The 8,081-nt window shown below is 47.6% G+C and overlaps 1 pseudogene; it reads left to right on the forward strand.

The window, feature by feature from the left end:
• The first annotated feature begins 6,467 nt into the window (after positions 1 to 6,467).
• Positions 6,468 to 6,585, forward strand: LOC126215517 (5S ribosomal RNA; annotated as a pseudogene).
• The last annotated feature ends 1,496 nt before the right edge of the window (positions 6,586 to 8,081 follow it).

Here is an 8,081-nt window from a genome sequence, read left to right on the forward strand (position 1 = left end):
AGTGTGTAAGCTCAGGGACTGATGACCTTAGTAGTTAAGTCCCGTAAGATTTCACACACATTTGAACATTTTTGAGGAATGTACTTAGGCGTGACCCAGTACAATTGTTGCAGTCCATTTGAAAAGAATACAGACTCGTTCCATTATTACTTACGCCTTTGCATTACAACTTACACCTTATGGTTTACATTAGTCGACAACAACAAGAACCCAGCATCTACGGTACCAGCCGCAAAGTACCGATGCATTACAACAGCGGCTTCATGTGGCGACCACCAACGTTGTTACACACATTGTGCCTCCGAAGCATGTACTGGTACACTCTCTCCATCCCACCTGGTGTCTCTTCAATGTCTGCCGGCCGCGGTGGTCTCGCGGTTCTAGGCGCGCAGTCCGGAACCGTGCGACTGCTACGGTCGCAGGTTCGAATCCTGCCTCGGGCATGGATGTGTGTGATGTCCTTAGGTTAGTTAGGTTTAAGTAGTTCTAAGTTCTAGGGGACTTATGACCACAGCAGTTGAGTCCCATAGTGCTCAAAACCATTTGAACCATCTTCAAAGTCTCGTGCAGCGGCCAGAACTCGTGCCAGCAGATCTTCCTCTGTCCCTACAGGTGTCTCATAAGTTAGGCTCTTCATACGACCCCACAAGAAGCAGTCCATAGAGGTTAAATCCGGCGATGGTGGCTGCCACGCGGTTGGACCACCACGGCCTATCCATCTTTCACCATACCGTGTGTTGAGATGTCTCCGGACGGCCAGTGAAAAGTGAGGTGGTGCTCCATCATGCTTAAACCACATTTCCTGACGGGAATTCAAAGGCACAGCTTCCAGGAACGGGTCCCTTACGTGACGTAGGAAGACTAAGTATGCGGGGCCCGTGAGCTTGGATGGAAGGTGGTATGGTCCTATCACATGACCGTCCAGAAAACTTGCCCACACGTTAATTCCAAACCTGTCTTCAAATCCCTGAACATTCGTGACATGGGGGTTTTCGTCCGCCCAGACAAAGCTATTTCGAGCATACAGAACATAATCCCTTGTGAAACTACATTAATCTGTGAAGAGAACTCGGCGTGGAAAGAGAGGCGCGTCGATGCAACGGTGCAGGAACCAAGTGCAGAAGGCGACGCGTTGTGGAAAGCCTGCTGGACCCATAGCGTGTACCCTTTGTAAGTGGTACACGGATGTAATTGTTGCTCGTGCAGGACGTCCAAGACAGTACTTGACTAATGGCCATTGCAAGCGCAATTGTTAGCGAACTACTTGACGGGCTATCTTCAATACGACACAGTACACCTTCTTCAAATTGGGGAGTGCGGCGTCGCCGAGGAAACCACAGTCCTTCCTCCTCACGGTGAAGGTAGCCGTTTCTCGTAGCCGTTGTGTAACTTGGGCAAACAGTTTGTGCGACGGAGTGTGACGGTGTGGAAAACGTCCGTGATACAGCCGACTAGCAGCTCTTCCGTTACCTCCAGCTTCGCCATACACAAGGAGCATGTCTGTGTATTCCTCAAACGTGTACTGCACCATGTTTCCTCTATCGGTGACGGGCAGGTACTGACTCGGTCTTACAGCTAAGCGGACAATAAGTGACATCTAGGGATCGTTTGACGTAGTACGCGTCATCGTGTCTACCCTGATGCATACCAGGACAGGGAACTCTGAGACGTTTCTCTTGCCCTAAGCAAAAGTTGACGAGGTATACATCTGAAATGAAGCTGTCGTAGAACGGAAACGATATGATTCCGGAGATAGGCTCCTGTTCAAAATGTTCTGTACTCACTACCCTCTGGATGACCTAGAAATTTGTAACGGGAATTTCCTACCACCCTGTATACAGGGTGTTACAAAAATGTACGACCAAACTTTCAGGAAACATTCCTCGCACACAAAGAAAGAAAATATGTTACGTGGACATCTGTCCGGAAACGCTTACTTTCCATGTTAGAGCTTATTTTATTACTTCTCTTCAAATCGCATTAGTCATGGAATGGAAACACACAGCAACAGAACGTAGCAGTGTGACTTCAAACACTTTGTTACAGGAAATGTTCAAAATGTCCTCCGTTAGCGAGGATACACGCATCCACCCTCTGTCGCATGGAATCCCTGATGCGCTGATGCAGCCCTGGAGAATGGCGTATTCTATCACAGCCGTCCGCAATACGAGCACGATGAGTCTCTACATTTGGTACCGGGGTTGCGTAGACGAGAGCTTTAAAATGCCCCCATAAATGAAAGTCAAGAGGGTTGAGGTCAGGAGAGCGTGGAGGCCATGGAATTTGTCCACTTCTACCAATCCATCGGTCACCGAATATGTTGTTGAGAAGTGTACGAACACTTCGACTGAAATGTGCAGGAGCTCCATCGTGCATCAACCACATGTTGTGTCATACTTGTAAAGGCACATGTTCTAGCAGCACAGGTAGAGTATCCCGTATGAAATCATGATAACGTGCTCCATTGAGCGTAGGTGGAAGAAAATAAAAAGAGCTCTAACATGGAAATTAAGCGTTTCCGGACACATGTCCACATAACGTGTTTTCTTTATTTGTGTGTGAGGAATGTTTCCTGCAAGTTCGGCCGTACCTTTTTTGTAACACCCTGTAGGAGGAACAGTATGGCAGTGTGGCGGTAATTTTATAAATACAGGGTTATTACAAATGATTGAAGCGATTTCACAGCTCTACAATAACTTTATTATTTGAGATATTTTCACAATGCTTTGCACACACATACAAAAACTCAAAAAGTTTTTTTAGGCATTCACAAATGTTCGATATGTGCCCCTTTAGTGATTCAGCAGATTGCAGAAGAAAAAGAGGCCGTAAACTTGAAACCGTGAGACTGCACAAAACACGTTAACTTTTGGTGAATTGCGAATTTGCTGCACGAATGCGTGAGGATTCTCTACCGCCCAGATTCGCACATTGTGTCTGTTCACTTCACCATTAAGAAAAAATGTTGCTTCATCACTGAAAGCAAGTTTCGCACTGAACGCATCCTCTTCCATCAGCTGTTGCAACCGCGCCGAAAATTCAAAGCGTTTGACTTTGTCATCGGGTGTCAGGGCTTGTAGCAATTGTAAACGGTAAGGCTTCTGCTTTAGCCTTTTCTGTAAGATTTTCCAAACCGTCGGCTGTGGTACGTTTAGCTCCCTGCTTGCTTTATTCGTCGACTTCCGCGGGCTACGCGTGAAACTTGCCCGCATGCGTTCAACCGTTTCTTCGCTCACTGCAGGCCGACCCGTTGATTTCCCCTTACAGAGGCATCCAGAAGCTTTAAACTGCGCATACCATCGCCGAATGGAGTTAGCAGTTGGTGGTCTTTGTCGAACTTCGTCCTGAAGTGTCGTTGCACTGTTATGACTGACTGATGTGAGTGCATTTCAAGCACGACATACGCTTTCTCGGCTCCTGTCGCCATTTTGTCTCACTGCGCTCTCGAGCGCTCTGGCGGCAGAAACCTGAAGTGCGGCTTCAGCCGAACAAAACTTTGAGTTTTTCTACGTATCTGTAGTGTGTCGTGACCATATGTCAATGAATGGAGCTACAGTGAATTTATGAAATCGCTTCAATCATTTGTAATAGCCCTGTATACGCCATAACCAAGGTTGGTAATCCCACAGTATGTGGAATGGCTGGATGGTTGTAGTATCGTTGCAGAAAAACACACAAATCACTTTACTGGCTACCACACCAGTTGGTCCGGCAGTAGGCTTGCCTCGTATGTTCCCGGCCTCGCAGAGACGCCACGGCAGCGGATAGAGACATGAGCCGGCGCCCTGCTCGTCACTCAGCGCCGAACAATGGGCCACGCCGGGGATCCCCCGTACATCTCACAGGCGCGGCGCCGAAAATAACAGCCGCTTACACGGCGGGCCACGCCCACCCGGCACTCCACGGCCCGTGTAGCCGCAGCAGACTGCGTCTCCTGTCGTTACAACCGCCAGCCGACAGACACTCCCACCAGCCACCAGCCACCGATATCCCTGCTGCAGTCGTGCTCAACAATGCTCAGTGCAGTCTGGCTACTTGCGCTACCAGTATTACGTGCAACATTGTTACATCGGCTGGCTCTCCGGTTTCTGCATTCCCCTTTCCGTGTTGTTCGGCCCACTGAAGCCGTCTGCATTTCGTAACGCTGCTACCATTGACCCTTTGCACGTTACCCGCCTCAGAATATTTCCCTTCAGTTTCCTTCGCACCGTTCGACAGATCATGGGTTAATATGAAACTGCATTCACTGACAGTGGCAGTTCATGCTGAGTTTGGAAGCGACTGTCTGTGACAGGCTGAGAGACTGCTTTCGAGTCCCCGTGTGTTAGGATATTTCTACCATCACTGTCCTTACACAGTGTCACATGTTTGCAAGGGTTACGCAGTTCCTTACAGATACGTTCGAAACTCAGGTTGAGACACCAGCTAATGGAAGTTCATTCGCGGGGTGTTCATGGACACGTCCACACATGTAAGGTCATTTCTACTGTTGCAATTTTATCATATGATGATATGGTTGGAGACAGTAGCTGTTATTTTGAAGACAAATGTTGATGGTATTGAGGAAGCAGAAAAAAGTCTATGTTTGACATGGAACATCTTTATAATTAATGTAACAGTACTCGCTCTAAAACTCACAAACTCAATGTCTCTCTGTACTACAGAAAAGGCGTTTCAGTTGCATAAGTCAATACATGATCTTTTTCCAAAAATGGGACATCTTTATAATGTTACAATGTATCATAGCATCTTTGACACTCATATGTTTGTAAGCACTTTGTATCTATCAAAACATGTAGTTCATGTTAGAAATCTATTCTTTGACAAATCTAAAGTGTTCAGGGAGAAAAATTTACTTCTGCAACGATAAGAATGCAGTGGGAATGAATTCACATCTGTTGGACGAAAACTATGAAAACACAAAGTCCAAACCGACATTTCATTTGAGTCACATGCAATGCAAATCTGTAACGCAACCATCTGTGTGGCGTGCTTATAATTATGTATTATTTATATTTTAGGACAATTAATCTGTAAAAAAACGCAACACATGTTCTAATGAAAGCATGAAAACCGTCTGAAGATGAATCGTAATCATTCGAAACTGGTAACAGTACCTTTTGAATAAAGGAACTGAAAATAAATTCGTGGCTGGTTGCTGTCTCAACACCATCAATATTTCTGCTGTTGTCACTTCACCATCGTTGACCCTCTTATTGCACCAGTTCCATTCAATCCCCGGCAGGTATACTACATGACCAATAGTGGTGGATATTAATATAAGGCACATCCGTCCTTCATCTGCATGAGGACCTGAACTCTGACGGGGGCACCTTCAGTAAGATTTCTGAATTTCTGTGGAGGAATGACAGCCAGTTTTCCCTAAAGAGCGGAAACTAGAGAACATAGTGAAGTTCGAGGCTGATGTATCGATCGAAGTCGAGTTCTAACTCATCCCAAAAGCATTTCATTGCATTCAGTTCGAGACTCTAGGTAGGCCAGTCCATTTTGGGAATATTATTCTCGACTAAGCATTGTCTCACATACGGTCTTTCATGATGGGCCGAATTGTCATGCTGATACAGTCTCCGTCTCCGAACTGTTGTTCCGTTGTGCGTGGAACACAATGCTGTAACATGTGTTCATATGTTTCCAAATTTAGCGATTTATTAAGCCCAGTAGAGGGCCCACATCTTGACTACGTGTAACAACTCTCCTCCTCCTCCCCCTCCCCTCCCTCCCCCGCCCCCCCACCGAATACCCTAACACCATGTCCCGCGTACTTTGATACGATAGCTTATAAATGCTCGCTAGACATTCACCAAAACAATACCCTCTGACTGGATTTCCACAGGGTATAGCGTGATTCGTCATCCAAATTACTCGTTCGCAGCCATCCACTGTCCAGTTTCGTCGCTCTTTACTCTACCTCAAATGTCACTTGGTACTGACTCACCTGGTCGATCATTGGGCTCCATTCACTGTAGCTCGCTACCCAAATTCACTGTGCTAGCTGGATTTCCATTAGCAATTTGATTACAGGTGATTCCTCACAGTGATTTCATGCGATGTTTCGCAATCGCCCTTCGAAAACCTCGTCGGTCCGTGTCGGCGAGTAAATGAGGTCTGCTGGGTCTTGGTTCAGCAGTAGTTGTTCCTTCGCGTTTCCGCGTCACGGTCGCGCCACGAACAGCAGACTCCAGTAACTTTTCGAAGGACTGAAATGTCCGTGATGACTTTGTTACTCAGGTGCCGTCCAACGACTGATCCACATTCAGTGTTACTGAGCCCTCCTGACTGACTCATTCTGCTGCTCGCACTTCTCTGCTGACAACACCCTACTCGCCGCCGCGTTTTATACGAGCACACGCCTCTCTTGACGGCTAGTGGCCAATGCCGCATTATATAGGAGTATCGGCATACTTTTGATAAGATTTCTTATTTGTCTCGTCAGGTCCATGCAACTCGCCAACGGCCTTGCCGCAGTGGTAACGCCGGTTCCCGTCAGATCACCGAAGTTAAGCACTGTCGGGATGGGCTAGCACTTGGATGGGTGACCATCCGGTCTGCCGAGCATTGTTGGCACGCGGGGTGCACTCAGCCCTTGTGAGGCAAACTGAGGAGCCACTTGATTGAGAAGTAGCGGCTCTGGTCTCGGAAACAGACATACGGCACAGAGAGCGGTGTGCTGACCACATGCTCCACATCCGCATCCAGTGACGCTTGTGGGTGAGGATGACACGGCGTCCGGTTGCTACCTTTGGCCCTTCATGGCCTGTATGGGAGGAGAGGTCCATGGGACTGAGCCGTGACGGCTCTGTAGGACGAGTAGAAATTTGTGTTCTGTTTTGACACTTTATTATCGTTGTGGGGAAATATGGAAATACTTTGTTTTGTTTCCATTCCGTGTCTCGTGGACTACATTATGTGAACCCCCCCCCCCTCTCTCTCTCTCTCTCTCTCTCTCTCTCTCTCTCTCTCTCTCATCCCGGTGGAGGTTCGAGTCGTCCCTCGGGCATGGGTGTGTGTATGTGTCCTAAGGATGATTTAGGTTAAGTTGAAAATGGCTCTGAGCACTATTGGACTTAACTGCTGAGGTCATCAGTCCCCTAGAACTACTTAAACCTAACTAACCTAAGGACATCACACACATCCATGCCCGAGGCAGGATTCAAATCTGCGACTGTAGCGGTCGCGCGGTTACAGATTGTAGCGCCTAGAACCGCTCGGCCACTGCGGCCGGCTTAGGTTAAGTAGTGTGTAAGCTTAGGGACTGATGACCTTAGCAGTTAAGTCCCATAATATTTCACACAGATTTGATCATTTTTTTGTCTCTCTCTCTCTCTCTCTCTCTCTCTCTCTCTCTCTCCCCCCCCCCCTCTCTCCCCCCCTCTCTCTCTCCCCCCCTCTCTCTCCCCCCCTCTCTCTCCCTCTCCCTCTCTCTCTCTCTCCCTCTCCCTCTCCCTCTCCCTCTCCCTCTCCCTCTCCCTCTCCCTCTCCCTCTCCCTCTCCCTCTCCCTCTCCCTCTCCCTCTCTCTCTCTCTCTCTCTCTCTCTCTCTCTCTCTCTCTCTCTCTCTCTCTCTCCCCCCTCCCGCTACCTCCCTCTTTCTCTCTCTTTGGTGGATGTTCACACTCTGGCATTCGCCTTACAGGCTCAGGGAAACCAACAAAACCTCGGCTAGAGTGGGCAGTTTCGTTCAATCGGTATTTTCTCTTGTTTGCTATTGCTTAAGCAGACACTTGGATTTGCAGAAGTGGAATTGGTCTGTTACGTGGTCCTTGCTGTGTTAATTCAGGGTGAGGTTTCTAATGTTATAACTAATGCCGATGCTTCTGGCCTTCATTTGGACTATTTTTCATGTTTCCTGTCATTTAAATAGACAATTAGATATGGTAGGTTCTGTGGTCATTGCTGTGTTCATTCAGCATGTGGGCTGTAATGTTATACTTTAACGCCTATGGTTCTGTACGTTCACATACGCACTACGATTGTATCGCACCTCAGCAAGAACAGCGACACACCCAAAAATTTTGATACTTGTGAAATCTCATCTCGAAGAAGTAATTGGTTCAAATGGCT

This window comes from Schistocerca nitens, chromosome 12 (genome assembly GCF_023898315.1).
Source record: "Schistocerca nitens isolate TAMUIC-IGC-003100 chromosome 12, iqSchNite1.1, whole genome shotgun sequence".
Lineage (NCBI taxonomy): Eukaryota > Metazoa > Arthropoda > Insecta > Orthoptera > Acrididae > Schistocerca > Schistocerca nitens.